The sequence below is a fragment of the Ambystoma mexicanum genome, chromosome 5q, assembly GCF_040938575.1.
Source record: "Ambystoma mexicanum isolate Mex_15411 chromosome 5q, UKY_AmexF1_1, whole genome shotgun sequence".
Classification (NCBI taxonomy): Eukaryota; Metazoa; Chordata; class Amphibia; order Caudata; family Ambystomatidae; genus Ambystoma; species Ambystoma mexicanum.
Genome location: NC_090933.1, coordinates 909,112,956 through 909,129,878, shown reverse-complemented (window position 1 = coordinate 909,129,878; position 16,923 = coordinate 909,112,956). Strand labels below are relative to the sequence as shown.

Here is a 16,923-nt window from a genome sequence, read left to right as displayed (position 1 = left end):
CCTTCTGGATTGTACAGAGTAAGGTAAGAACTCAGGTGGTAGACAACTTTCACATTCAAGACATTAAGCATTTAAACCGTGTTTGTTCATTTGAAAATGTGCTCCCTTTTGTTCTTGGTGCATTTATCCATAAACTGCCTTCAATCAAAATGTTCATAAATGGAAAGACTTTAACTACTCCTGAAGGCCTTCATTTATAATACATGGCTATTCTATTTTTCAAGTCCCTTCAAAAGTGAAATAACTGCCTTTTAAGTCAGTTAACAGTCTCAATTCTAGATAATGTACCTGCAGTTTCATTTGGACTTTTAGGCCATCTAAAAAGTCAATTGCATAGCGAGAACAAAACTAGTCCAACACTTGAACGATTCTAGGTTATGGGGGCTGCCTGAGCTTTGTTGTGGGCTGGCTCAGCTGTCATGTGCCTGGAGACACCGACCCAGAAGATCCAGATTGCACGACATCACCAGGCCTCATTACGAGTAAGGGCATGGCTGCCTCCAAACTCGGGTCCGGGTTCCCTGAATGGGGGAAATACTGGGCCATTCCGACCTTGGAGGGCCCGGTACTTCCCCATTCAGGGAACCCGGACCATCCCCATTCGAGCCCCCACAGGGTTCAATGGAAATGGGGAGCATGCTAACAACGGGCCCGTTAATGAGGGGCCCGTTGTTATCATGCTGGGCTGCTCGCGGTACCCGCAAATGACGTCTGGTAAAACCAGACGTCCAGAGTGGGTCCCGCGAGCGGACCTCGTAATAGGGCGGTAAGGGGTTAACGGCTCCGGCACCTTTACTGGCGCCGTTAACCGCTTACCGGCCACCTCGTAATAAGGCCCAATTTCATTTATTTAAACCATCCTTTTCTGAAATAACAATGTTGAGTTATGGAGAAAAGGCCATGTTGTGAAATGAATTTTGATAGTAATTCTCCCTCCAGTGTTAGCTAAAAGTTGATATATCAGCAACATAGCGTAGATGGCTCCCGGCTATTCTCAATATCATTTCCGGTCGAGGTGAGCATGGACGGATTGGGGTGAACAGCTCTGTTTCATGAAGCACTTGTGTATAGGCGCGTTACAAATACCTTATCATATCATATGCTATGAGACTGTGGAGTGAGAATTACTTTCACAAAACATTTCACAGCACAGCATTAGTGCAAAACCATCTCCGAAAGGAATGCGGTGGAACATAGGCACACCGCCAGCTTGCTGTGATACCCACATATTAAGCTGCACCCACCTAACTAAAGAACAACCTGCTTTGCCTGTGTAGAAGATGGCGTCCTGGAAGAAACAGCATGAGCACAGATAAGGAACTGCACAGCAATTATAGCTGTTGAGTTTTTTACTTGTCATGGCGAAGTCCCTGATCAAAAATGCAGTGGAATTATACAGTTCTAGCTCCCACATGTCTCAATCTGATGAACTGGCAGCAAAACATCTTGTGAATCCATTGTGAATAGAGGAACATGACTCATTCAATCTTAAAGGATAGTTCCGGGACTTTTTTTTTATTGTCCCTACGGGTCGGCCATGTGTTTGTAAGCATAAATCGGTAGATCGTAGGAAACTTTCCTATGGACCTTACCCGACTTTTCGCCCATTATCGCACTCGAAATCAGCCTCCATTTTGTGATAATCCTATCATTCCGCCGCATCGACCTGGCTCACCTGCCTTTGCGGCACTAAATCAAATCCCCCGCCCCTGAGCCTGACATCAGCAGACGCGTACTGCCCATTTCAAGCACGTCTCGTGTCAACAATCGCTGCGCCTCAGCTATTGACGTGTTGCCATGGAAATGGCAGGACGCCTCTTTCCCCAATAAGTATAAACAGACCGTTTCACAACACACAGCAGCAGATTTTCGATTCCATTCCTCTCTCTGTGTTACTTTGAGTATTCTGTGACTCGTTTCAGTGCTCTGGTCAGCTACCTTCGCCGCTTGTAGCCCGTGTGAACACCTGTACCATCTCTGTAAATTATTTTACTATCTTTACCGCACAATGGCCACAATAATGCCGTATATGTACGAGCCCGAGTACACCGAGGAAGAACTACTGGAAAGTCAAGCACGCGAAAACGATGGGGATTCGGACGGCAGTTGGGAGGACCAGTCAACGGATGAAGAGCCTGGACCATGTCGCATGGACGGCGTCTCCACCTGGTGCACGTGCAATCGGTGCGAGCTAATGCCAACTGAGGAGGAGAACTGCTGCTGCCGTGAAAATTCCGGGTGCTTGGCCTACATTTCGGAAAGCGAGCAAAGTCTGCAGGAAGGCGAGCAAAGTCCGCAATGCATCACCGAGCTGCCAGAGTTCAGGGAAGCCTGCCTCTCACGGACCGTGTTGAGGATGATGATGGTGCTTATGCACGAACTTCGCGGCACTGTTCGTCCGCGTAATCCGAGTAACGAGTAAGTATACTCTGTTTGTGATGTCAGTGATGCCACCACTATTTCATGGTCGTCTCCCACATATAAAATTACATTTACATATCATTCGAACGCATGTAAATTTGTTCCATATAGTGCATTTTCTAGATATAATTTTTTTCTAAGAAAAATGACATGTGTTACCTGAATCGACATTGATAAGAAAGTTTGGTCAGTTTAATACAGTTTGCATCTTTTTTTTTCACAGGTGGTACAGGCTGGTGGCCTATCGTTGCTTCACTTGGTGGCTTCACGGGAGGCTCGGACACCGCGTTCGGAGAGTAATACCTGCCTGTGCGGTACTTGCCATTAGACAACATTTCCCCAGTGACAGTGGACAATACCGCGGATTTTCCCTCGATGTGCTGCAACCTCAACTTTACAATGTGTAATGTTTATTTATGTTTAATTAAAATCTAAAATAAAGCCCAACATATATTTTAACAATGGTTGTTTTGATTTTTTAAATGAATCTAGTGTATATTCTCCTGGGAGGGTGAGGTATTTATAAACTCACCCCCCTGCATTCCATGTAGTAGATCCTGCAGCCATCCTCTTACATTCAGTTAGATGGCCTCTCCTTGGTGAGGCCCTGCGGCAAACGGGTCTTGTCTGCACGACCACCGCCCCGATCCACCCCCCGCCCTATCAAAGGCAGTTCGCACCGGGGTACTTGTGCTGGCAAGTGGAGCTGTCAGGGAGCGATAAAGGCCAAGAGGTGCCAAAGACCATGTACACTTCAAAGTGGTCTATAGAGCATGGGTTGTTGTTCCCATGTCTACCTCCAGACCCCGTGTCTCCTGCCAAGCATCCCCCCTCACGCTGGACGGCCCCCTGCAATCCACATAAGTGTGTCTCCATTCACGAGTCTTCCTGTGTCTTGTCTGCACGACCACCGCCCCGATCCACCCCCCGCCCTATCAAAGGCAGTTCGCACCGGGGTACTTGTGCTGGCAAGTGGAGCTGTCAGGGAGCGATAAAGGCCAAGAGGTGCCAAAGACCATGTACACTTCAAAGTGGTCTATAGAGCATGGGTTGTTGTTCCCATGTCTACCTCCAGACCCCGTGTCTCCTGCCAAGCATCCCCCCTCACGCTGGACGGCCCCCTGCAATCCACATAAGTGTGTCTCCATTCACGAGTCTTCCTGTGTCTTGTCTGCACGACCACCGCCCCGATCCACCCCCCGCCCTATCAAAGGCAGTTCGCACCGGGGTACTTGTGCTGGCAAGTGGAGCTGTCAGGGAGCGATAAAGGCCAAGAGGTGCCAAAGACCATGTACACTTCAAAGTGGTCTATAGAGCATGGGTTGTTGTTCCCATGTCTACCTCCAGACCCCGTGTCTCCTGCCAAGCATCCCCGCTCACGCTGGACGGCCCCCTGCAGACCGCATAATGCCACGACATATATACGTCATTCATTCACAAACACACCCCTGTTTCGAATTCTTTATAACCCACTTCATATTTCTAATGAGAACTTCTTTGCGCTTTGCTAGTCAACCCGTGAAGGTGCTGGTTATCTGCTCTTCGTCTCTGTGAACTTCCGTGACCACTTTGAGCAAACTCGTCAGTTTGCAACCTGTGAACTGCTCCCTGTTCTACGACAAGAAACTACTCTGATCCCTGCATCTAACTGTTTGTTCGTCAAGGTAAGTCCATGTACCATAATCATTTTGCGTCCAATTTTTTAATTTATATCTATTTGCTAGTAGTCATCAAATTGCATCCATGTTTTCTTTTCGTTCACGACAGTACATGCAAGGAACTAGTCACATGTTCTGAGTTTAGTCAAATTACTTTTTCTATTTTTTGAAAGTTATTGAAATACTTATCCGCATGTGAATAACATGTATAGTTCCAAGAACCAAAACGGACCTTGCATTGAACCTTTTATGTGTCATTTAATGTTTTAACACATTGGTATTCATAGAGAATTGTTGATCTTTACTTTTCAGAACTTTCCATAATGCCTGCCTGTTCCATTGGCGGTTGCCCTTCGAAGACCCATAACAAATCTGAAGGTACTATAATGCATGTTTTCCCTAAGACAATAGATCAGATAAGAGAATGGGTCCGATATTGCGGATATCCAGCCTCTGAGATAGAAAGTAGAGTCCTAGAAGTCTTTGCGGACAAGAGGGGTGATCGATACCGCATCTGCAGCAGGCACTTTAGCCCAGACATGTACTCCACATCATTGCTAATAAGGACGAAAACACCGCGAGCGAGGCGAAAATTGCTCTCAACCGCTATTCCCACTCTATTCGTCCACATCCCTCCACTGGTGAGTCAAGTTTACGTATTTATCTCTCGGCATTGCGGTAGTGTGTAGCATTAGCTAACAATAATTTCCCCATTTATGTATCCACTCAATATGAAGGCTGAAGATTCTCCATCCGTGTCGTTATTGCAGTCATCAGCCACTTCAAGCGCCTATCGGGTAATCTTACTTAGCTATTCTGACACTGACTTGTTTTAGGCATGTAAATCAATAGTTTTAATTGATCGTGTAATTATTTTACCTAATGGTACACCACAGTACTCGTCCTCTAGTCTTTGTTTTCAGTTATAATTATTGTTATCCAAAATAATGCAAGTACTGTCTTTCAGGGAGATGCTGAGGAGTCCAACGCATTGACGACAACCGTAGATGTCACTCAGATGCTCGAGGTACGTTTCCGGACAGTTCCATCGATGGAGATCATCAGATCTTGCATTCTTGTAGCGTGATTGTTACACACAATGTTTCTTTCGTTTTTAGCCATTGGTATGTCCTTCTGTCGTCGCCCTCCTATGTGTCTTCTTTTTTCAATATTGTGTTCATTACTAATGAAAGTCCTATGTTTCAGGGAGTCGATGGAGCATTAGTCCAAGAGGAAGGGGGAGCATGCAGTTACGGGTCGGCGCAACAGCTTGCAGAAGTGTGCACCGCAGTTACAGCGTCCCTTGATGTTCTTATGCATTTCGAGGTATGGATACTGACAGATCAATCATGCGAGATCAAATGACGTGATTACATCCGCTATACTTCCTTCTTTATTAACGCAAGTACTATGTTTCAGGGAGCTGACGGAGCTTCTTCAACAAGAACATCACCCCTAGTAGTTGATGCAGATCTCTGGGTGGTGACACTTCCAACGATGGAGCAAATCGAATCATATTTGGATATCCATTATTTATTTTAGACAACTGATCATTTGTGCAGGTCTATTTAGATGAGCCGTTGACGCCTGCAGAAAGTTTATGTTCTTTTAAACAAAATAGAAAACCATACTAATGCAATTACTGTGTTTCAGGGAGTTGCTGAAGCGTCATCTTCAATAATATCATCAATGGAAGTCTATGCGGAGCCCGAGGTATGGATCTTGACAGTTCAATCTAACTAGATCAACAATGCGTGAACTATTGTCGTTTGAATGTTCTACACAATGCGTTCATTCGTGTTTTGCTATTGAGATGTACGTATGGGTATTGGTCCCCAAGTACATTTTGTGTTTTCAATATTATTATACATACTAATGAAAGTTCTATGTTTCAGCGAGTCGATGGAGCCTCAGTGAGTGATGGATGTGCTTATCATGAAAGTATAGTCGTTGCAGCGCGAGAGGAAGTGGAGACATGCACACACGAGTCGGAGCAACAGCGTCCAGATGTTGAAGTTCGAGGAAAGAAAGTTTCATAGAAAAGAAAGCAAAAGAAGGTTAGTGTCCTGTTCACTATATTATGTTGTCTTTCACTGTCAATAGTTCAATACTGTAAGTTGTGTTTAAACTGAACATCCCTTTTCTAATCTGTCCTCTAGTTGCGAGTGGGTGTAAGAACTAGATCTACACAGACAGTGAAGCGAACGAGAGATGTTGCTTGTCAAACCTTTTGGCAGGGACTTGAGACTGGAGATGCATCGTGCCAATGGGAAGAATATGAAGTGATTGACAACGGAGCTATACCACCACCAGCCATTGATAGTGAATGTCCTCCTGGTAGTTTGGATGCAGTCGTAGATCAATTCACAGAATCCACACCCGCAAAAAATAAGAGCACGCGAAAGTTGAAGACATTGTTTTTTTCTCCCATCTCCGGACAAGGAACAGATGTTGCAATGGAAGAGAATGAAGTGGACGACAATGAAACACCATCAATATCACTCAGCATAGCGGAAGACGATATCAGAGATTGTACCTTTCATGCGAGTGACATGTCCTCAACGTTACAGGCCGAACCAGCTGGGATGCAGAGTGACAGTATAAGGAAAGAGGCCAAATTCATTGTATTCGATAGCTGTTTGATGGATATTATTATGATGATGAAATGTGGGCATTGGGTTGGTGGGGAAGTATGTGGGGAGCCATTGATTAATGTGACTCGTGCAATTCGAGGCACTAACCTTAAAATACATGCCACCTGTACACAATATCATCCGTTCGCATGGTCTGCACAACCCATGCTGGGGCAACTGCCAGCAGGCAATCTACTTTGTGCAGCGGCCGCACTTTTTAGTGGTTCAAGTTTTAAAAAGTTACAGTATTTCTTTCAGTTTGTGGGAATCCATTTCATTGCGAAAAGTCAGTTCTACAAATACCAAACCGATTATCTATTTCCAGCCATCAGCGAAGCTTGGAGAATGGAAAAAATGTCAATGGAAAGTACATTCGCGGGCAAACGCTTCAGGCTAGCCGGTGATGGACAATGCGACAGTCCAGGATTTTCAGCCAAGTACTGCACCTACCACTTTCAGGACATGGAAAGTAAGAAAATTGTGAGTTCGGTGGTCGTGCAGGTGTCACAAAGTACATCCTCAGTGGCCATGGAGAAAGTTGGCTTTGTAGCATCATTGCAAGAACTACAATCGCGGGGAATGGTGATCGACCTGATAGCCACGGACAGACACGTTTCAATTGCCAAGACAATGAGAGAACAGTACAAAAATATAAATCACCAATTTGACGTTTGGCATCTTGCAAAATCAATCAATAAAAAATTGTCGGCTGCAGGAAAAAAAAAAGATATGCAAGGTATTTCACAGTGGTCCAAGTCAATCAGCAACCATCTTTGGTGGAGCTCAAAAACATGTGAAGGGTCGTTGGAAATTCTACTGGAAAAATGGCGGTCAGTAATGTTGCACTGTAGCAACGTACATCGATGGTCGACAAATGAGCATTTCCACAAATGTGAACATGGCCATTTGTCCACAGAGGAGGCACGGAAGAAGAAGTGGTTGATTCCTTCATCACCCACTCACAAGGCCATTGAAAAGATTGTATTTGAAAAAACTATAACAAGAGATTTGAGGGGACTCACGGAATTCTGCCACACAGGAGATTTGGAGGTGTTCCACAATATGTGCCTAAAGTACAGGCCCAAAAGATTGCATTTTGGCATGGAAGGCATGATAAATGGGACTCTTCTAGCGGTCTTGGCACATAACCATAATGTTGGCCGTCAACAAAGTAGGACGACCGGAACTTTAGGGACGCTTCGCTACAATAAGGCCTTCACTAAAAGAAGTAAACAATGGGTGATCAAACCAGTGTTTGAGGATATGCAATATGAGTTTATTGAGAGACTTATCGTAGATGTCCTCGATAGGCACATACATGGAGTGGTGAACGAACCTATGCAGGGGACAACTGCATTGCCACCCAACATTGCCTCTGTTCCATGTCCACCTAAAGCAGAGCTCATTGAGAAATACACATCACGGTTTAAATGATTGTAATTCGATTGTCTGTTCTCTCGAGTCTCCTCATGTTGCAGGCCCATTGCAATTAAACCAAACAGTAATATAAATCATTTTTACAAAAATTATAGAATGTTTCCGTATTACAAACACATGGCCGACCCATAGGGACAATAAAAAAAAAGGCACGCAGACAAGATGCCCTTACACTAACTGGAGCTAACTAGAAATGTGTGCTCGCTCAAAGTGAAGGTCAGCTGCTTTGATGTTTTGCTCGGGTGGCGGAACGGCCCACGACCCAATATAAGGTTCTATTGTGATTTGACCTTGACAGGCCGGGACCATCCTGAAAGACTAAGAAAAGATAATGAATAAAATTTCAGAAACGAAACGATGAGCCACGTTCATTAGAAGAAGTAACGTCGGCAAAGAAGGAGTGGTGTTTCGGGTCTGCCCTACACAGAGACACAATGGAAAATGCAAATATAATGTAAGTAACTTTTGATGAGTTTATACCGCAATTTCATTACTATACAGTGGCTTTAAAGACGGGTTCAGTTGTACTTGTTCGTTCTATGTGGCATAGTGTTTTCTACCGCGCACTATCTGGAGGAGAAACATCTGCTTTTACTGAAGCACCTCAAAACCTTCCTCTTTGCTTCTGCTTTCTCTCTCCCTCTCCCCTGCTACAACTGGTCCACTGTCTGCGACCTCGGTCCTGGGCCCTTCCACTCTCCACCTGCACTGCCTCCCTGTCAACCCCTGCACTGGGGGACTGTCTCAGTATCCTACAGCCCCCCCTTCCCAGCACTTGTTCTGCACTTACCTTGCACTTGCCACCAGCTGGCCCTATTTATTTATTATTTTATGCTACTTACCTTGTACTCCACTCCCCCCCCCTCCATGCCTCGCCACGCCTTTAAACACTTGTGTACACCCAGTAGCGCTGTCCTCGCTATGAAATGAATCATTTTAATAAGGATCTGATGGTGAGACTAATTTCATTTTTTATGTTTTTAGGTACATCATTCACTACTGTCTGTGTCACGAGTACCAGACACCGGCGGACGGCTTCTACAGCCGCCAGTTGCTTCTCCGCGTGAACAACGTTACCACCCTGACCATTTTATGGGACGATCGCCAAGTACAAGTATGCCCTTACGCGGTACTAACGGTTAGATGCAACATACCTACCGTTGTGGTGGCCTAGTGCCTCGTTGTTGGAACAGCCATGCGATTATCAGTGCGACAGAAGAGCTTATTTTTATCGTAAACCAACACCCTGTGTACTGCACACGAACATCGCTTCCCTCAAGACGAACTAATTTGGATCGAGAGCAAAGAAAAATGCAAATCGCTGAATATTCTCTAAACATTTGATGTCCAATAAACGTACTTTGCCAAATGTACAATCTTGCCGTTTGCTTTTAAACCACGGTTTCACATTCCGAATTGTGGTGCTGTATTGTGAGATGCTCTAAGACCCTGTGTACAGCAAAGGACCATCGCGTTCCTCAATACGAACTTTTTGGAACATGAGCAAATAAAAATGCAAATCGCTGAATATTCTCTAAACATTTGATGTCAAATAAATGTACTTTACCACATTTACAATCTTGCGGTTTGATTTCAAAGTACAGTTTCATATTCCGAATTGTGGTGCGCTGTATTGTGAGCTGATCTGTGTTGATTTCCGGGGTCTGTGTGGAGTCGCGTAGAAGACGCCTGGGCGCGTTTGCCTACGCAGCTCAGTCACGTCACGGATAGAGGCGGGGAATATGAATGTTTTGATAAAGTCTGTTTCAGGGGCGGGGGATTTGATTTAGTGCCGCAAAGGCAGGTGAGCCAGGTCGATGCGGCGGAATGATAGGATTATCACAAAATGGAGGCTGATTTCGAGTGCGATAATGGGCGAAAAGTCGGGTAAGGTCCATAGGAAAGTTTCCTACGATCTACCGATTTATGCTTACAAACACATGGCCGACCCGTAGGGACAATAAAAAAAAAGTCCCGGAACTATCCTTTAAGCCATGGTGTGTATGGAATACCATTACAACTAAGTCTGTCATCTGCCCACACTGTGAATCATCTTGTGATGTACCCACGCTGGTTAATAGGGGTAGTTCCCTTTCTATCACTACTTACTATTGACAGTCATTATATTTCGTGCTCCGCTTTATTTATTAAAAAATCTAAAGCTAACCTATATTTCCTTTCCCCCTGATATTGGTATCAGAGGGACTGCTCCCTCCTCTCCCCCCCCCCCCCGTGTGTAGGAGGTGAGAGCCGAGCATTGAGACGGTTCTTCATCTATTCATTGTGAATGAATCACCCGTTCCATGTTTTCATATATTAGTGGGGTTGTGCATGAACCACTTGACTTTTACCAACAGTAGACCAGGTGTTAGAATAAATGAATGCCCTCCGAGGTTCCCTTTTTCTATTGTGAAGCTATTGGTGAAATCTAAGATTAACCTTTTACAAAAGGGTGATAAGAAAGGTAACAAGACGTTCTGGGGATTGGCCCACGATGATATTGTCCAATTGTCAACCGATCAGGTGTTCAGCGGTAGTGGTTTCACGTGAATTAAGCAGGGGGGTCCTACTCTGTCCGAAGCCACAGCCGCAGTGGAGGATTTTGACCACCTCTGGAGTTGAGGTTAGGCTCTGGGAAGTGGGGTATGTTGAGTCATGACCCTTATAGCTTGGCATGGATGGAGGTCAGACCTAATTCTAATCTTGTTGGGCTTTTATATGACTATGCGCTCAACTTCAGAAGCATTTGACAAATCTTACGTTGCAATTTCCGCATAAGGAGGCTTGCAAAGAGCACCACCATGGCCCTGCTCCACACAGAGCACAGGAAGGTCTTCCAGTCATGAGGTCACTGACGAAGCTCATACTTTTCCCTGACATTTCAACTCTGCACCTAATGCGGCCTTGTTAGTCACACCTGTTGCATCACACAACTAAATAACTAGTAAGTGTAAACAAGGTGTTCCACCTTCCAATCAGTGGTGCATTCTTGATACCGCCCGTCAGGGGTGTTGCTAAGTCTGGAAAAGATCCGGGGCTACGCTAATGTCAGGACTGTCGGGACTCGGGGCTAGCTAGCCTTTTGATTGCAGCACCTGAGATTCTATCCAGGGCTACAACCAATAGACCCGGGCTATAGCCCCTTCAGCACCCCCTTAGCAACGCCTCTGCCGTCCGTCAACTTTGATCGCATTTGCATATCAAGGACGCCGAGCTACAGAAGGATGAGAAGGACTCTGCAAAGTTAAATCCCCAGGGAGTCTGTCTGCAAGTCACATGCAGGCGTTTTCACGACAAATTATCTACGAAAAATATAGGCAACAACTGATTGACAAGCAGCTCAGCTGTGTGAGGCACAACTTCTCTCTATTGGGTACATCAGGATATTATTCCAAACTAAAATTAAAGATAGAAGAACATTTTGTTTCTATTGAAGCAAGTTCGTTTTAAAAAGCTACAATCGTCCATATCAAAACAACAAAAAATAACATTTACACAGCACACACCACTAATTTGGCACTTAAACAACTTGGGCTATTATTTATTTATTCATTTATTTGAATTGTTATAAACCGCTGCATGCCCACAGGATTCAGGGCGCACAGAAAACAAGACAGACCACAGAAGCAAGCAAATCCAGGGGAACATCAGCCTAAGCCTTATGATTAAAGAGATGGGTCTCCATCCTTTTTTTAAACTGATTCAGGGTTTACATTTTTCTCAGATCAAGCGAAAAACATTCCAAGCTGAAGCATGAACATCCAAGTTGGTACCACCAAAGCAACCCAGCTTAAATCTAGGCTGATGCGCTGTAGCCTGGTCCTGAGACCTAAGAGCGCGACTGGGCCTGTACATGGAAACGTGGTCATTGAGGTATATGGGGGCCGCGTGGTTCAAGCTCTTATGAACGTGCGTAAGGGCTTCATGGGTAATGCCATGTTTCACAGGGAGGCAGTGCAGCTCCCTCCTGGCAGTGGTAACATGGTCGCGTCCTGTCGGCCCACAAGGTGCACGCACTGCCCCCTTTTGAGTCACCTGCAGTGCTGTTATGTCTGCTTGGGACGTGCCAAGGCTAGGCTATCACTCAACTCAAATGCTACACATACATCATCCACACAATTTCTCTTACTGGGGTCCAGATGAGGTGGGGGGGAGGGGGGGAAGCTAATTGGAACTGTGTTTAATAGAGCCCTGTTTCTGCTGACCGTGAGGGGCAGAGGGGAGCTCAGCAGAAAATATTTGGAAATCACAGTTTTAGAAGATGATTATCCTTCTTCGCTATCTGTGAGGGGGGTAGGGGAGGAGGCCTTGCCCCCTGCTAGCTGCCACTTCTTTGTGGCTCGTCATCATGCAGGTGGAGAAGCCATGGTCCCTGCTTTCAGACCGTGGCCCGTGGCTCTATGTAGACAATCCAAGTCATGTGCGTATTTAACCCCTTGAGTGCCAGAGGCATATATTTTCATCCTCCTTCGTAAAGGAAATCGTTGAAGGACAGCCCACTCCATCTACTAAATAGAGTCCGGTACCTTCCGACCGCATCGTTTGTGCGTGGTATGTGTTGTTTTGCTTCAGTCGAGGGTTGGGGGTTAATCCTTTTCCTGATCGCTATTGTGATAGCGTTATCAAAGTGTCGCCGATGTGTCCAGGGAAGGCTTCCTGCAGCGCGCCTCTTTTACCCTCATATCCTGCGCAGAGCCTTTCCGCGTATTCCCCGCGCTCACAACGCTCTCATTACTTCTGCGTTCATTGCATGTGGGCGGGATTAGGCATCGACCTGGAGATGTCGGCATGCTTGCTAATACACCACCAGCACATAAAGAACACCAGGGCCGCTTCCTGACAGGCCCAGCCAGGCAGGAGCATATCACGCCACTACTTAGACAATTGCGTGGGCTGCCAATCACGCACGCGCACTTTAATGCTCATTAGCTTCCATCTCTGCTCGCTGGCATCTCTCTGATACATTCTAGAAGTACAGCCACATCCAGACGCCCGGATATTTCTCTCTCTCACCCATACATTCCGGATATTACGCACTTGCGTAAAGTTAGGTTTGGGGGGCGGGGCAGCGGGTGTTTTTCTGTAGTGGCACCTGAGCTTCGAGGCCTGCTGCATCTTCTGCTTCTGCTTCTGTTATGCCTCTGTTATTTGGCATTTCATCAGACTTTGAAAACCTGTATATTCGACAGTTAAATCGCAGTGCAAGTTGTAGGCTTCAGGCTGGCTATCGAACCACTTCTGTTGTACACAATTGCTGAATCCGATTTTGAATATAAAGTTACAGGGCTAAATGGCCCAGGAGGATAACTCAGAGGTAATGTGTTTGTCTTGGAAGCAAGACAACGCTCAGCAACACAGGTTCAAATCCTGGTCCCGCCTTAGCGACTGGTCTCGGGTATTAAGTGCATGACAACGCAGAGAAAACACAGGTTCGAATCCTGGTCCCTCCTTAGCACTGGTCTCGGGTATTAAGTGCATGACAACGCAGAGAAAACACAGGTTTGAATCCTGGTACCTCCTTAGAGACTGGTATCAGGTATTAAGTGCATGACAACGCAGAGAAAACACAGGTTCGAATCCTGGTCCCTGCTTAGAGACTGGTATCAGGTATTAAGTGCATGACAACGCAGAACAACACAGGTTCGAATCCTGGTCTGGGTATTAAGCATGTTGAAGAAGTTTAAGTCATTATTATCTTTCATGCTCTTGTTCCTCAAACTAATACTTTTTTGTCCATCAGTAGGTCTTCCCCTGTTAACCAAACAAAAACACACAGCAAAAGACACAGGTGCAACCACCCCCTTTATATGACTGTCACCGGGGAGACCATGCCCCAGTCCATGGGTGTCTGACTTCATGGTGACATGGATTCATCTGGTATTAATGACGCCATTGGGGCTTGCTAGTGCATGATACCCACATCTTTCACTGAACCATCTCCTGGGTCTAACTATTCTTCCACTTGCCGTGGACAACACCGAGGAACTGATGGCCAAGCAACTTGCTAAAGTGATACATGTATATAATGTGATTGTTTTTGGTAAGCGCTCACACTGCTGGTGGGTTGCTCAAAGAGCATTTGGGGTGGTCCACTGGAGCGTCAGATTTTAACCCCGATGGCCACATTGTGACCGCCAATCCTGCTTTCCACCTGCTTCTATAAGAACTTAAAGTTACGCATTCGCTTTTCACGTATCATGGGTTATTACTATCCACATACTGTGAATCCATCAGGATCAACTACTGTGTGAGGTCCTGTCATATAATTTCATTAGAGCCAAGGACAATGTGATGTCACTTCCTGTGATGTATCGGAGTGTCAAAGGGTATGCCATGTAATCTTCTCTGATATGATATGATATGTTATTTATAACGTGCTTAATACCCAGAGGTCTCTAAGCGCGGACCCGGGGATCGAACCCGTGGTGCTGCATGTGGTCTTGCTTGAGCTATCCTCCTGAGACAATCCCTACAGTTGTGATGACATCACTGATGTATTTTCTTTTTTTTTGCAAAGACTAACAACTTTATTCTAAATTAATACACAACAGCGTAGAGATGCAGCGGTTTAACACGCTTTTAGCGACATTCATGAAACAGATTCATGTGGGTTCGTGCCACATTCCCATTGATCAATTCTCTTCTCTTAAAAAGGTATCAACTTAGAAGATGCCCAAACGCTCAAGACTAAAAGGATATTTGCATGTTTAAAGAATCCATGGAAATTAACCCGGTTTTCTTAACAGCTTTTAGAAAAAAGAAATTAGAATAGGAGTAAAATAATATCTGTACATGTGCTTTCATACTTTTTTACAGTAGGTATAAAGACTTTGCAGGACTTTATTACACAGCCTCCACGTGAGCTCACATACTTGGCAAGGGATGAGGGGAAAGCAAGGAAGGGCGAGGGGTTGGCCTGGTAGTTAAATGACCCCAGACATCGAGATCAGCTGGATTAACTTACTTTGAAGCTTTATTTTCACTTCTTTAGATGCAACGGATCGACGGGTTTTCCAATATCCCTCCCACGAAGTTTAAGACCAATGGCACGTTCAATCTTGCCCATCGCTTGGTTGCTGGGACTGGCTTTTCCACACCCGTAGTCAGCAATAACTTGTGGCTTCTCATTACATAGTGTGGCCAGGTCCTTTTGTGTGAGCCCTTTACTCTCCCGGCCTTGCTGGATCACCGTGCCGACCTCCAAAGGAACTCTTAAATGATGAAGCTCCTCCGTTTCACGGTCTAGTTTAGCTGTGTTCTTAGTTATTGTGTGCTGCTTGTTCTGGCCCGCAGACCATTTTTTGGAAGTCTCCACCTCCTCTGTGCAGAGGCAATTGCATGCTTGGATTTGGACTGCGCAGCGGTTGAACCCTTTTTTCGGAGTACGGTGACGGTATCCCAATCACTGTCTGCCATAGCTTCGGCTGTACGGTGGTGTTCAAGGGATCAGTGATGTATTTGCCCTTCCTTCTTACTCAAAATTCCTGGAACCTTAAACTACCTGGGAACCTCTTTATGGATGGGGAGGAATTTGCAGGTGCACCTTAGATTGCTTGTCATGTGATAGACGTCTACACTTTACCTCAATCATTGTTCATTTTTTCATTGTTTCACCTGGCAACATATTTTTGCTCCTTGCTCTCAATGGGTTCGAATTTATTTGGCCACTTCCTCATAATTTGCTATTTTATATTAGCAGCCTCGTCGAGTGCATCAGCCAATCAGGTTGCTCCTAGCCATGGGGTGAATCACATGATCCAAGCCCAGTTATGAACAAGCACATGTGCTTTATGCACCAACCAATCATCTTCCCTACTGCCCTCACTGCTTCATTGTCCCGCCCCACCTCTCCCAAATCTCCCTGAGGCTACCTGAGGTTACCTGAGGCTCCTGTGGTTCCGACGCCTCTGCGGATCTCCTTTCCTCACACCTTCCCAGGGTCACCATGAAAATGGAAGAGGGGCTCTGAGTCGGGACCAGGACCTGTTGTTTCCCACAAATACATTGCTCTCGGCTCCCCGCAGGTTGGCCTTAGGGTGCTAAGAGCAAGAAGCACCCATCCAGGGGGCTGAACTGGGCAGAGACGGCACGGGGGCCCAGCGTAAAGGCTCGCACTTCACTCGGGGCTATAACTTGGGCCCTGGGCCTTCACCAGCCGGTTCGGCTTCCAGAACAGGTGCTTATTGATTAATTACCTTCCAAATACAAACACGTGGGAATAGGATCGGGGAATAGTTCAATATATTTTTGCATGCTGTTAAATGCTCGTGCCTCGGGTGGAACTTTGCTCAGCATCTTAGAGGCAGCCCTTTTAGAACATGTCAACTCCCAATCCACACGCCAAATTTTTGTTTTCTCTGCTTCCGGATTACCTTGAAGCAACTCAGGACTGATATCATATCCTGCCATCAGATTTTCACATCGTTTCAGCCACATTGCCATTACGCCTGGGGCTGACAAGGTAGCACTATGGAAGATTTCAAATTGCGGAATTTGTTCACATGCTTTTGTTTTCCGATATAACGATAACAGTTTCCAACAAACTTGCGCATGAATTGAAATTAGCGATAGTTCATATCGAATGGATGCCGTTGATATTCCTTTCGGTAAACCCAGTACTTTGGTCCAAAAAGTGTTCTCAAGCATGGACCACACCTCCCATGAGCAACCCAGAGCACATGTACTCCTTCCCACAAGCATTTTTCTACTGTCTGCCCAGTGCAGCTATTCCCCAACCAGGCAATATCCACATGGGCACCTGCAGCTGCGGTCTG

At 45.7% G+C, this 16,923-nt stretch overlaps 1 protein-coding gene and 1 pseudogene across 1 annotated transcript in view; one reads left to right on the top strand and one right to left on the bottom strand.

Annotated features, from left to right (window-relative positions):
• Nucleotides 1-16,923, top strand: part of NIPAL2 (NIPA like domain containing 2) — a 690,092-nt gene that overhangs the window by 261,060 nt on the left and 412,109 nt on the right. The gene's annotated exons all lie outside the window — the stretch shown is intronic.
• Nucleotides 15,061-15,591, bottom strand: LOC138497767 (endothelial differentiation-related factor 1 homolog; annotated as a pseudogene).